Source organism: Rousettus aegyptiacus, unplaced genomic scaffold (genome assembly GCF_014176215.1).
Source record: "Rousettus aegyptiacus isolate mRouAeg1 unplaced genomic scaffold, mRouAeg1.p scaffold_m13_p_4, whole genome shotgun sequence".
Lineage (NCBI taxonomy): Eukaryota > Metazoa > Chordata > Mammalia > Chiroptera > Pteropodidae > Rousettus > Rousettus aegyptiacus.
Genome location: NW_023416307.1, coordinates 112,790,012 through 112,805,000, shown reverse-complemented (window position 1 = coordinate 112,805,000; position 14,989 = coordinate 112,790,012). Strand labels below are relative to the sequence as shown.

At 35.8% G+C, this 14,989-nt stretch overlaps 1 protein-coding gene and 1 non-coding gene across 26 annotated transcripts in view; both read right to left on the bottom strand.

The window, feature by feature from the left end:
• The window catches only part of ERC2 (ELKS/RAB6-interacting/CAST family member 2), an 895,762-nt gene that overhangs the window by 803,289 nt on the left and 77,484 nt on the right, over positions 1-14,989 (bottom strand). The gene's annotated exons all lie outside the window — the stretch shown is intronic.
• On the bottom strand, positions 8,653-8,756 carry LOC118602302. The gene has a single exon (XR_004950652.1). It is a non-coding gene; the product is annotated as a U6 spliceosomal RNA (small nuclear RNA).

Here is a 14,989-nt window from a genome sequence, read left to right as displayed (position 1 = left end):
TTATCTCATATATTCTTCACAGCAGCCCTACAGGAAGTAATATTACTGTCCTCACTTTACAGATGAGAAAACTGAGGGTCTGGCTGGGCAGCTGACTTGAGGTCCACTGCTAATAAATGAAAGAGCTAGGACTGCAAGGAATCCAGATTTTTCTGATTCTAAACCATATTTTTACTGCTGGTCAATACAAGTCCTCCAGTTTTCTCTGATTCATGCACAAAATTGCATGCTTTCCTCCTACCTCACCTGATCCCAGAGAAGGATAGAAATAAAACTTCAGCTACAGAGATCACTGCTGAGAAGTTCTCCTGCCACAATCACCTGTAGCTTCCCTTTTATCTTAGGCTCTTTTAGCTCTATATGTACCCATATTTTCATAATTAATCGCCTTTCAAGAAATTGGCATGGTATGAATAAACAAATAAATGTTTAAAGGCTGAATATATATTTATAGTGTGTCTTCATGTTCTTAATACAAATGTCTAACCAACTGCAATTAAAAGCCACAAATATGTTTCTATAAGGAATTTAATCTATCAGGCTATCACCTTTGATGTAAAGTGAGATGTGACTTAAAATGTAAACTCAAACAGAGTTAAAGTTCAATCTGCTACAAGTTGTAAATTTGTTCTTGAAATATTAAACACATGGGAAACAGAAGCTAATTATTGTGTTCTATTTCAGTATGTGAAAATTACTTATAACCTGCCTGTTAAACAATTCAAAATTATTTTAAATGATAATTGACTATCAAACTAGGCCAATTTACACCTACAATCCTTCTGAAATCTCTTAGAAACTGAGAAAACAGTGGAAGAAAAGAAAAACACTTCCATGTGTGTCAATTTCTTTCTCTTTCTTAACCATTAGTCCCCAAGACTAAAAAGAGAGAAAACCAGAAAAGCTTAACTAAATACAACTGATAAATAAGGAAGCACCTTTCGAGCATTGAAAGTTCTGCATTATTTGATTTGACTATGCCAAGGAAAATTCCATTACTCTCACACTTAAAACAAGTCATTATTCCAATGTGGCTCATGGGAAATTTTTTTTTTCAAGGAAAAAAGTAGGAATCTCTTCTAACCACCTAATCATGAATATTTGTAGAACTATATGATTTGTTTAATTATACGATTTGTTTTATCCCATCCTAATGAAGAAAAGACCATTTATATTGACACTACTTTTTTTAATGTGTTGATTGATGGTAGATAATAAATTTAATAGCAGATTCTTCTTAGTTCCCAAAAGGGCTGAGATGGGCAGGGGAGAGAAGTGGGAAGAGAAAGGATAGATGAAGGGAGGAGAGGAAAAATTAAAAGAAAGGAAAAGAAAAGGAGAAAACAAAGGAAAGAAAACTGCCAAAGTTACCTGAGAGCTTGTGCAAGACTGATTTTCCCGCAGCTCTGTATACCCTCTCATCAGAATACTTCTCTCTCCGCTCTCAAACTCTCAAAATTCCTTCACTGTGCATTCTGCAATCCAGGGTCCTCAAGAGCAAAGAACACCTATATCTTCAATTTGAAGGAGGATAGCTCCCCTTTCTTGCCTTAATCCATTGACCTTCCGCACCTCCTTAGCAAATACTTCACACCTTCTCCTTCAGAGTTCTAGCAATTCCTTTCCACATTCTCACTTTCAGCTAATGGCTTTCCTACCCATTTCATCCAGAAAATGGAAGCTGCAGAGAGAACTTCATTGACCTACCACCACCTCAATAATCTGCAAACTTGTATCTGTGCCCAGATACCTTATTAACTCTGTAATTCCGATGCCCTGTCTATCTATGGCAGCCCCTCCTCTTCTGCACAAAATCCCATCCCCTCTCTTCTACTCCAAGACACAACTACAGCAGTGCCCTCTATACCATGTCATGTCCAGCAGCAAATATATTCTCATGTCTCTAGAAACACCCTTTCTTGACCCCTACTTCCTCCTCTACCTACTATCCATTTTCCTTCTCAAAAAAACTTCTTGAAAAAGTTGCCTTGGCTATGATCTTCAATTAGAATCAATATTTTCCCCCATTATTTCCCCGAAAGAACATTAAACCATATTGAGGTCATCAGTGACCTTTATAAGTTCAATGGTCAATTTTCAGTTTTCATATTACCTATCTGTAGCATTTGAAACAACTGATTATGCTCTGCCTGTGAATACTTTTCTTCACTTCAAGTATATTATATTCTCTTGCTTCATTCCGCCTCATCTACTTGACCTCTTAATCTAAGGATATCCCAGAGATTAATCCTTGGCCATCCTCTCTTCTCTATTTATACTATATACTTTATATTATATTCACTCTCTTGTTGATCTGATCCAGACTTCTACTGATCAGTCCCAAAATTCTATCTTTAGTCTGTATGTCTCTCCCCTAAATTCCAAACTTGCAGAGTCAACTGAGTAATCACCTCCACTTGGAGGTCTAATAGACATCCCAAGCTTCAGATGGCCAAAACAAAATCCCTAGCTTCACCTTCCAAACCTGCTCCTCTAAAGCATCCCTCTCAGTTAATGGCAACTCCATCCCTTCACACCTGCTCCCCTAAAGTATCCCCCTCAGTGAATGTCCAAGCCCCAAATCTTAGAGTTATTCTCAATTTTTCTTTTTCTCTCCCATCTCCCATCCAATCTATTGGTAAATCTATTGAGTTTTAAAATCAAATATATCCAGAATCTGACCACTTCCCACCATATCACTGCTACCATCCTGATCAAGTTATCAACCTCCCTCACCCAGATTAGGGCATTTGTCTCCAGGCTTTCTGCTATGGTCTATTCTCAAGATGATAATCAGAGAAATTCTGTTAAAACATCCCATCACTCTTTTATTTAAAAAAAAAAAAAAAAAAAAAAAAAAAACTCCAGTGGAATTTTATATAGAGCAAAACCCAAGTCCCTAAAATGGACAACAAAGTCATCTGTGATCTCAAATCTTTCACTCTAATCCTGTTTTATTCTTCTCATGCCACTAATCTCTGTCTCACATCTGATATATTCTACTTTGTTGTTCTTGTTGTTTATTGTCTGGCTGCTCCACTAGCACATATGTACCAAGAAATCAGCAGTTTTGTTTTGTTCCTTTTATATTCCCAACATCTACAAGAGTGCCTGGCACATAGTGTATACTCAATAAAGTGTGCTGAATGAATAGATATGTGAGAGCAAGAAAAGCACCAAATCACACACATCTAAGGACTAGAAAGTTGACCTCATCTGTCGTGTCCCTTGTTTCTTTTTTGTTTTTATTGTGATTAAACATAAAAAATTACCATTTTAAGTATACAGTCCAACAGCATTAAGTACATTCTCATTATCATGCAACCATCAACAACATCCAACTCCAAAGCTTTTTTCATCTTCCCAAATTGAAACTCCATGCCCATTAAAGTAAAATTCCCCATTCCTCCATCCCCCCAGCCCCTGGAAGCCACCATGCTACTTTCTGTTTCCATGATTTTGACTACTCTGGGTATCTCGTATAAGTGGAATCATGCAGTATTAGTCCTTTTGTGATTGATTTGTTTCACTTAGTATGTCCTCAAGGTTCATTCATGTTGTAGTATGTCAGAATTTCCTTCCTTTTTAATGCTGAATAAAATTCCATTGTATGTATATACGACTTATTTATCCATTCACCTGTCAATGGACATTAGGGTTACTTCTACATTTTGGCTATTATGATAATGCTGCTATGAACATTACTGTTCATAAATCTGTTTGAGTCCCTGCTTTCAGTTCTTTAGGGTATATATCCAGAAGTGGAATTACTAGAACATATAGTAATTCTCTTTTTAATTTTTTGAGTAACCATTATACTGTTATTTTGTGCCAGCAGTATCATTTTACATTATTTCTAACAATGTACAAAGAATTCCAATTTCTCCATATACTGCTTATTTTCAGGTATTTTTTTTTATATGTGATAGCCATCCTAATGGGTGTGAGGTTGTATCATTGTGGTCTTGATTTGAGTGTCCCTAATGATTCGTGGGTGTTTAGCATCTTTTCATGTGCTTATTGGCCACTTGTATTTCTTCTTTACAGAAATATCTATTCAAGTCCTTCACCCATTTTTTAATCAGGTTGCTTGGTTTTTTCTTGTTGAATTATAAGACTTCTTTATCTATTCTAGATATTACCCCTTATCAGATTTGCAGTCATTTTCTCTCATTCCATGATTGCCTTTTCACTCACTTGATGGTATCCTTCGATGTACTAAAAGCTTTTAATTTTAATGTAGTTCAATTTACCTATTTTTTTCTTTTGTTGCCTATGCTTTTGGTGTCCTATCCAATAAACCATTGTCAAATCCAATGTCAAGATTTTCCCCTATGTCTTAAGTGTTTTACAGCTTTAGCTCTTAAGTTTTTGATCCATTTTGAATAAATTTTTTATACAGTATAAGGTTGAGGGTCCTATTTCGTTATTTTTCATATGAATATCCAATTTTGCCAGCACTATTGGTTGCAAAGCCTGTTCTTTTCCCCCATAAATGATCTTAGCACTCTTGGAAAAAAATTATTTGATCATATGTATGAGGGCTTGTTTCTAGCCAGAGAATATCTAAGGTCCTTATTAAGTATATAGTTATCTGTGACCGCGAAACCCAGCCAAAGTCCTTCTACACAACACCCTGACTCCACCCAGCATAAGCAAATTACTTCCCTATCGCATGTACCTAAATCCACCACAGCTGAGCAACCAGTGAATAAAAGAATCAATATAATGTGTACTTTATAAAAGTTATATAGGTCACATGAGCAATCATTTCTGTAACACTGAAATCGTTACACAAAAATCTTCACATTGTTATTTTGTTATTTCAACTACTTTCAGAGGAATCCCATTCCATTTTTTTAAATTTGTTTATTTAAATTAGTTTCAAATGTACAGTACATTAGTTAGACATCTATATAGTTCATAAAATGATACTCCCAATTTCTCCCTCTCTCCCCTGGTCCTCCAGATAGCCATCGTATTTATGCTAACAGCATTGCCTATGCCATGCTCCCTATCCCTGTGACCAACTATCAACTACTAATTTGTACTTCCTTAATCCTTCACCCCTTTACCCCCGCCTCCAACCCTCTTCCCCTCCATCCAACACCAAATCATCCACTGTTTTTGATTAGTTTGTCCTCTTAGATTCCACATATAAGTGAAATCATACAGTATTTATCTTTCTCTTATTTTACTCAACATAATAACCGCTCGGTCCACCCATGTCATTGCAAATGGCAGGATTTCATATTTTTTAATGATTGAGCAATATTCCATTGTATATATGGACCATAATTTCTTCATCCAATCATCTGTTAATGGGCATTTAGGTTGCCTCTATCTTGGCTACTGTAAATTGTGCTGCCATGAATATTGTGGTGCATAGATCTTTATGAGTTATTGTTTTGCTTTTCTTTGGATAAATATCCAAAAGTGCAATTGCTGAGTCAAAAGGCATACCTATTTTTAATTTTTTGAGAAACCTCCATACTGTTTTCCATAGAGCCTGTACCAATTTGCAATCCCACCAACAATGTATGAGGATTCTCTTTTCTCCACATTCTCGCCAAAACTTGTTTCCTAATTTATCGATGATAGCCATTCTGACAGGTGTCAGATGATATCTCATCGTGGTTTTAATTTGCATTTCTCTGATGATTAGTGGCCTTGAATATCTTTTCATATGTCTATTAGTCATCTATATTTCCTCGTTAGAGAAGTATCTATTCAGGTCTTCTGCTCATTTTTTAATTGTTTTTTGTTGTTGTTGTTGAGTTGTATAAGTTGTTTATAGATTTTGGATATTAACCTCTTATCAGATGTATCATTAGCCAATATCTTCTCCCAATCAGTCAGTTGTCTTTTTGTTTTGTTGATGGTTTCCTTTGCTGTACAAAAAATTTTTAGTGTGATACAGTCCCATTTATTTTTTCTTTTGTTTCCCTCCCCCGAAAAGATATATCTGAAAAGAAACCCCTGTTAGCAATATCAGAGAGTTTACTGTCTATGTTTTCTACTAGAAGTTTTATGGTTTTGAGTCTTACATTTAAGTCTTTAATCCATTTTGAGTCTATTCCTGTATATGGTATAAGGTGGTCCAGCTTCTTTTTTTTGCATATATCTGTCCAATTTTCCCAACGCCATTTATTGAAGAGGCTATCTTTACCCCACTGTATATTCTTACATCTTTTGTCATACACTAAGTGAGCATATAGACATGAATATATTTCTGGGCTTTCTATTTTGTCCCATTGATCAATGTATCTGTCTTTATGCCAGTACCATGCTGTTTTGATTACTGTAGTCTTGTAGCATAGTTTAATATCAGTTAGTATGATACCTCCAACTTTGTTCTTCTTTCTCAAGATTGCCGTGGATATTCAGGGTTTTTTATGGCTCCATATAAATTTTAGAATTATTCGTTCTAACTCTCTGAAAAATGCCATTGGTATTTTGATAGGGATTGCATTGAATCTATAGATTGCTTTGGGTAGTAGTGCCATTTTAACACTGTTGATTCTTCCTACCCATGAATATGGTATATGGTTCCATTTATTTGTATCTTCTTCAATTTCTTTCAATGACTTATAAGTTTCTGAGAACAGGTCTTTTTCTTTCATGGTTAATTTGATTCCCAGGTACTTTATAGTTTTCAACACAATTATAAATGGGATTGTTTTCTTAATTTCTCTTTCTGAAAGTTAATCATTGGTGTATAAAAATACTGACTTCTGAATATTTATTTTGTATCCTGCTACTTTACTGAATTCATTGATCAGTTCTAACAGTTTTTCGGTGGATACTTTAGGGTTCTCTATATAGAGATCATGTCATCAGCAAAGTTTTACTTCTTCTTTTCAAATTCAGATGCCTTTTATTTCTCTTTCTTGTCTTATTGCTATGGCTAAGAGTTTCAATACAATGTTGAAGAGGAGTGGTGAAAGTGGGCATCCTTGTCTTGTTCCTGATCTTAAGGAAAATGCTTTTAGCCTTCCCCCATTGAGTATGATGTTAGCTGTAAGTTTGTCATATATGGCCTTTATTATATTGAGGTATGTTCCCTCTATTCTCACTTTGCAGAGAGTTTTTATCATAAATGGATGTTGAATTTTGTCGAACACTTTTTCTGCACCTATTGATATGATCATATGGTTTTTATCTTTTGATTCGTTAATATGGTGTATCACATTAATTGATTTACAGATATTATACCAACCTTGCATCCCAGGGATAAATCCAACTTGATCATGATGTATGATATTTTTAATGTATCGCTGAATTCGGTTTGCTAATATTTTGTTGAGGATTTTTGCATCAATGTTCATAAGAGATATCAGCCTATAGTTTTCTTTTTTGTAATATCTTTGGTTTTGAAATAAAGGTAATGGTGGCCCATAAAATAAGTTAGGGAGCCTTCCCTTTCTTGAATTTTTTGAAATAGTTTGAGAAGAACAGGTGATAATTCTTCTTTGAATATTTGGTAAAACACGCCTATGAAGATATCTGGTCCAGAACTTTTGTTTTTTGTGAGGTTTTTGATTACTGATTCTATTTCATTGGTGGTAATCAATCAGTTCAAATTTTCTGTTTCTTCTCAACTTAATCTCGGGAGACTGTATGTTTCTAGGAATGTGTCCATTTCTTCCAGATTGTCCAATTTGTTGGCATATAATTGCTCATATTATTTCTTATGATCCATTGTATTTCTGTAGAGTCCATGGTTATTTCTCCTCTTTCATTTCTGATTTTATTTATTTGAGTCTTCTCTTTTTCCTCAATGAGTCTGGCTAAGGGTACGTCAATTTTGTTTATCCCTTCAAAGAAACAGCTCTAATGAAACAGTTTCATTAATCTTTGTATTGTTTTTCTAGACTCTATTTCATTTATTTCCACTCTGATCTTTATTATTTCCTTCCTCTGTTCACTTTGGGTTTGTTTGCTACTCTTTTTCCAGTTCTTTTAATCATAGGGTTAGAGTGTTTATTTGCACTTTTTCTTGTTTCTTGAGATAGGCTTGTATTGCTATGAATTTCCCTCTTAGGACTACTTTTGCCGTGTCCCACAAATTTTGAGTCATGTTTTCATTTTCATTTATCTCTAGGTATCTTTTGATTTCTTCTTTGATCTCATTGTTAACTCATTCATTGTTTAATAGCATGTTATTTAGCCTCCATGTGTTTGCGTATTTTCCAGTTTTTTTCTTGTAGTTGATATGTAGTTTCATATCATCATGATCAGAGAAGATGGTTGTTATGATTTTAATCTTCTTAAATTTATTGAGATGTGATTTGTGTCCTAACATGTGGTCTATCCCTGAAAATGTTCCATGTGCACTTGAGAAGAATGTATATTTTGCTGCTTTGGAGTAAAATACTTTGAAAATACCTATTAAATCTATCTGATCTAGTGTGACTTTTAAGCCCATTGTTTCCTTATTAATTCTTTGTGTGGAAGATCTGTCCATTGGTGTCAATGGGGTGTTAAAGTCTCCTACTATTGATTTCTCCTTTTATGTCAGTCAGTAATTGCATTATGTATATAGGTGCTCCTATGTGGGGTGCACATATGTTTACTAAGATTATGTCCTCTTGATTTATCAATCCCTTTATCATTATACAATGCCCTTTTTGTCTCTTATTATAGCCTTTGAAAAATATGAAACACTTCATGAATTTGCATGGCATCCTTGTGCAGGAGCCATGCTAATCTTCTCTGTATCATTCCAATTTAGTATATGTGCTGCCAAAGTGAACAGCCATTCCATTTTTTTAAAGCTTGGGTTGTTAGGGAAAAATACACACACACACACACACACACACACACACACACACACACACACACTTGAAATGGTTTGCTTTCTTTGACTATGTTTATTCCATGCATTTGGGTACCTTTAAGAGGACTCTCTAAAGGTGCCAAGGTTAGTGAACTACCTACCATGAACGAGACTCCTATAGAAGAAATAAGAACTTTATTTGAAGCTAAATGGCCTGAGCTGCAGATCAGATAGAGTATGAGATAATTTGCTTCCTGGGGCATCCACTATAAACTTGGATCTTTCCATCACGAACTAATGATAGATATATGGTCTCAAAGTTTTCTCAGTTCTGGACAAGCAAAGAGGGAATGGAAAGGGTTGTTTATTATGAATAAACAGAAGATTCCAAACTATCTCTCAAGAGTGAACATAGCTACCTAAAAATTAGAGGTCCAGTGGAAATGATTAGGAAAACACTTAAGCAAACACTTACATCTATATCTTGAAGCTTCAGATTACTTGGCAGGGGACTGACTAAAGATGGAAACTCAAGAGAGACTCAAAACTTAATAACAAAAAATATGCTGTCAACTTTAGAACATTCCAGATGAAATTAAATATCAATCAGAGTTAACTCAGAGGGAAACACTTCAAATCTCTTAGATTTCATTGACTCTTGTTCCTGATACAATGCTTGTAGAGATCAGTTCTAATTACACTTTTCTCTTAGTTTATTTTGATAGAAAGAACTGGATTGTGCAAAGATCTCCAGAGCTTCCCAACCTGGGAATTCTTCCAAATCTTCTGGAGAGCTTTTAAAAATACAGTTTCCACCCTAGACACTCTAAATCAGGATCTCTACAGCTGAAAGATGTTACCTATTTTTTGTTATATTTTAAAATTTCCCCCAGGCGATTCTGATAACTGGGGTTGGGACCTCTTGGTCCAGACCCCCACCTCTACTGGTTTTCCATGCTGGAGATACAAACATTAATAACTGGCTCCCCCAGTCAACAGGGAACCACTGTGATTGGGAGACAGCTACTGCTATTTAAGATGATGAATTGCTAGACCACATTGAAAAACTGAAGAAATACTTAAAATGTAATGCTAATTATAAAGCAAACACTAAATACAACACTGTATGTAATTTAAGATTTTGGTCAGGTAAAATGCTAGGTACAATAAGAGCTCATTCGTCCAACATGAATAGCATATAAAAGAGGTTACAACAGAGCCTGAAGCCTTGATGCAAGGAGTTGCCTAGAATCACCTGTGAGAGGGATTCAGATGCTTTTCAAGTGTTCTCCTGTCATAGACATACATTAGACAAAGAGGAAATCTGCCATAGACATTCACCCCTTACCATCTCCAATTCAATTCAATAGCAACAGACATTGAAAAGTACTGGTCAAAACCAATAGGTCTTTGTTTTTCTTCACAAAATAAAAAGTCTAGAGTTAGCTGGTTGCTGGCATCAGCTGTGTCACTTAATGATGCCATCCAAGACCCAGATTCTTTCACCCTTTCTTCATTCTTTTTTTTTTCTATCACCAAAGCAAAATGACGACTTCAGCTCTAAGCATCATGTCCATGTTCAAAGCAAAAGGAAAGAGAAAAGGGGGAAGCATCAGCTTTTCCAGAAGCCTACCTCCAGTCATTTCCTCTTAGGTCTCAGTAGTCCATAGGTTACATGACACACAATCACCCCTAACTACAAGGGTTGCGGGTAAATTAAAACTTTATCAAAGGAAATAGCGTTATCTTGACTGGTTTATATCAATCATGATTCATCTTCTGGACTTGGATATATTGCTGATCCAAACAAAATCAGTTTCTGTTATCAAGAAAGGAAGTAAATAACAGCTGTTAGGTAGAAATAGTATCTACCAAAACTTTCCTGCCTCAATTTATAAACAAATGTCACAACAACAAAATAAATGACATGGTTTGCTTTAATTTAATCTCGTAATTTTTGAAGAACTATAATGGGCCAGCCATTACACTAGTCACATTAGGGGCTCAAGCTGCAGCAGATAATGGCTCTGTCTGGAACTTACCTAATTGGGACTTACAGTCAAGTCAAGAATATAAGGCTTGACTACAAACAACTGGAATTGAGGGATGTTAAGATGTACAAATAGGCAAGTGAGGGATAATAGTCTTTCACTATGACAGCACCATTGCCTCTGAGAATGCTTCCAAGCCATTGAGGATGACAAGGAGATTTTATGCTCTCTCTAGTTGGGCTTTCCTTATTGCCTGAACAGAGGAGAGGCTAATCATTCCATTCCAAAGAAGAATATTATTTTCTTCTATCACCTCTTTCTTTTCCAAAAGTATCCTTGCCAAGAAGTATATGATCCAGACATCAATGCTAAAGAGACAGAGCAAGTCCCACATTCCAGTCTCTAGCTCTCATTTTCAACCAAGGCTCTCTGCCTGTGACTAGAATAATTTGGTGTGTAGTGAAAGCTGGAATTAACAGATGAAAATCTAATACATTTGCAGACAGATATGATTCTCACAGATGATTCCTGTTTTCATCTTCAATCCTATTCCTCCCCATCACCACTCTTTTCCTTTAAGGCTTTTTCACTGTTACATTTACATATCTAAATCCCAACTCATCATTTTCAGATTTGTGGAGCATATATTGTGGACTCAGGACTATGTTCAGCCCTAAGCATACAATGGTATACAAGAGAATCCACAGACTCTGCCCTCATGGAGCTTAAAGTCTAGACTTCCCATGGTTATTTCAATGTCACCTGCTCTAGCAGGCCTTCCATGACTTCTTTCCTTAGTCTACATACTCACAGTATTCTACCAACACTGTAATTTTTGGTCTGTATCATTTTCTACTTTGTATGGCAATTGTGTACATACTTCATCTTCCCTATCCGTCCATAAGCATAAGCCTTCATTTATTTTTAAACCCCAACAGCACCTCACCCAATGTCTTATAGATAGAACCCCCAAAATTTAGAAACTGAATAAAAAATACAAGAGAGAAGAAATGTTCAACCTTTAAAATTAAAACTAATTACAATTCCAGAGTCTAAAGAGATATTACAGATAGGAAGAGAAATTTATGAAAATCGTGGGGCAGTACGACATTCATAGAATTTGGAAATAAAGAGTACAAAAATTATAGTGCACATATTTTAGAACTCTTTTTTTAAGGATGAACAAGGAATAGCTCACTTTCTAGTCTGACCACATTCTAAATAAATGCAAGAGAAACCCTGCCAGTCAGCCAAATCTTGGGATGAGAGCCATATTTTATGGAGAAAAAGAGCAAAGTGCAGATAAAAAGCAGGTCTCACCATGGAATAATCTGTATCCTTTTAATCACACAAGTAAGACACATGGAAGGAAGTTGACTGAGCAGTGTTCATGACCTCCAGAGCTACATACCTATTATTCAGTTACCTTGACAAAGGTACCACAGTTCATGACAATGGCATGAGAATGAGAAAAGCCACCTCCAAGTAAAATGAAAACATCCCACCTCAGATGGCAGATGAGATCCATACATGATCGTGTTAGTGCCACCTCAGGGGCTGTGCCATTGAAAGATTGATAGCCCAGAAAGTAAGTTGAGCCTGTGTTCTAATGTGAGCTAGCCCGTTGCTTCTTCAGCTGACTTCAGCTAGAGTCAGCAGAGGTAATAAATCATGTCATTGTCTGGTCCCATCTCACTCCATCTACCCTTTGATTCTCCTGCTTGGAAGGTAATCCCAGAAATCAGGAAGCCCAAGCTGAGAACTCGCAGATGTCATTCTTCAGGTTAAAAAAAAAAAAAGGCTCAGAGCATTCAAGAAATCTGCAGGAATATGTCTTGCTCTGACCTAGGAAGCCTAGACCCATCAGATAGGAAGTTAACAACTAACAACAGCTCTAAAATTTCACATTCACAAAGGTTGCTAAATTTTGGTGGTTAAAGCTACAGCTGATCTGAAAGGGAGCCTAAAATAGGGCTGAAATTTTTACAATGAAAAATCATCTCAGTTAATAATTTCTTTTTCCATTCTAAACTAGTGACAGTCAAGACAATAAATGGCCATGTTGAACTCAGGAAAGGAATGAAGTGTTCTTATAATGAAAAAATAATAATCCTTTCCTCAAAAACTCTCTCAACAGGATATAAAGCCATGATTATTATTTGTTAATTAGCTTTTCCATCAGCTTTTCCATCAAGTGTATTTTACCCTCCACAAAAGATCTATCACTTGACTTTTTGGAAATCCTCCCACTGAGTTTCAGGGAAAACAATTATAACCAACTCAACACTGGGTTTCTAATAATGTTATTATTCCTACGCCAAAAATGGAATTTCATGCATTTCTTCTCAAAGCTTGCTTTTCAAACTAAACTAACTCAAGGTCACTTCCCTTTGTCCCCAACCTAAGTGATTAAGTAACAAGAATGTAATGAGCTATATTAACAATGAAAAGCAATTAACAATGGAGAGCAAACGGTAGTGGCTAGCTGGCTGGTGCACTGAGTTTAGGACTCTAAAGCCAAAACTATTAGGGTTAGTGGGAAAGTCTCATGATTAATTAGTGATTTCTGCCATTGGGAAAAAAAAAATGGAGAATGGCAGTATGATATGTTATTGGGGCAATCTACATACATGCTATCTGGAAATAAGAACAAATTAAGAAACGTTTTCAGTATCAAGAAGATTATTAAATTGTTTTGTTTTCAAGATTCAACTAGTTCACATGCAACATAATCAAGAGTTCATTGACCTGGCCTGACGAAGAGGTGGCATTATCATGCAATGGGATGTAATCTACTGCTTTGGGCCTAGGTCATATCCAAGATTATCAGGAAGTACTACTCATTAGGACCTCTCTGAGTTTAGAGAAGACCACTCCTTTAAGGCTGGACTCTGACAGCCTAACAGAGCAGTGGGCAAAGACTTGTAGAAGAAAAGCACTGAACTTAGAGCACCTGTCTCCGTTTACAAATGTGACTCATGCTATGTCAGACTGACCCCTCTAGTTCTGTCATCAGTTAAATGAGGATAATGGCTTTGAACTCATCTCAAAAGATGTCAAAATGAGAACCTAGCTGAAGCTTCAGATCACAAGATACCCTGAATACCTTTCAATCTTATATATAGGAGACATTCTAAAAATTGCTAAATTAGATTCCCAAATACCAACCCTGCAAATTATTTTCCATTGAAGGATTACCATAAGGATCAAGAGGCTGAGTTCCCGGATGTTGCCTGGATTGAGGCCACAGTGTCACTCCACCTAAGCTGCTTAGTCACAGCTTTCAATGTGCACCATTAATTACACTCTCCTCATCAGTGAGGGGATAAGAATGAAATAATGTCAGTGATTAATTTCTGTCTAGAACTTTAGTTTATCAATCACTGACCAAGAGAAGACCCTCACATTAACTAGAGGTATTACCATCTTTCCCATTTTAGAAATAAAGAGACTGAGAAAGAGAAAGATTAAAGGAATAGGAAGAGGAGGCCAGGGAGAAGGCTGTAACTTTTATTCTAAATACCGTGCCATGTCAATTGTTTAAGGTAAGTATTATCAAGTCGAGTAAGTAAGTAAATTGTGACAACTGAACGGCAACCCCATATTCTCTGTTATCACATAGAAAGAGATCAAAGAAAATGAGCTTTAATTATAGAGGTAGAAATTAAGGTTTCATATAAGGGAGAGTGTACTGATAAGGTAACCATGTATCAGAATGGATTACTAATAAGATTGTGGAACATCTCTCCAGGGAAGAGAAAAATGTGCCTGAAATCAAATACTTTTTTTATTTGCCAAATTAAAATAGGCCCATATGCTCATTAAACGAAAAAGTTTTTGCAAAGCAAAGGAAACCATCAATAAAACAAAAAGACAACCTACTGGTTACAAGATATTCATCAATGATACATCTAATAAAAGGTTAATATCCAAAATTTATAAAGAACTCATACAACTCAATATCAAAAAAAAAAAAAAACAATCCTATTAAAAAATGGACAGAGGGCCTGAACAGGTATTTCTCTAAAGAAGACATACAGATGGCCAACAGAAACACAAAAAGATGCTCCCAGTCACTAAACATCAGAGAAATGAAAATTAAAACCACAATGAGATATCACCTTACATCAGTCAGAATGGCTATCATCAATAAATCAAAAAACAACAAGTGTTGGCAAGGATGTGAAGAAAATTTAACCTTCGTGCCCTGTTGGTGGTA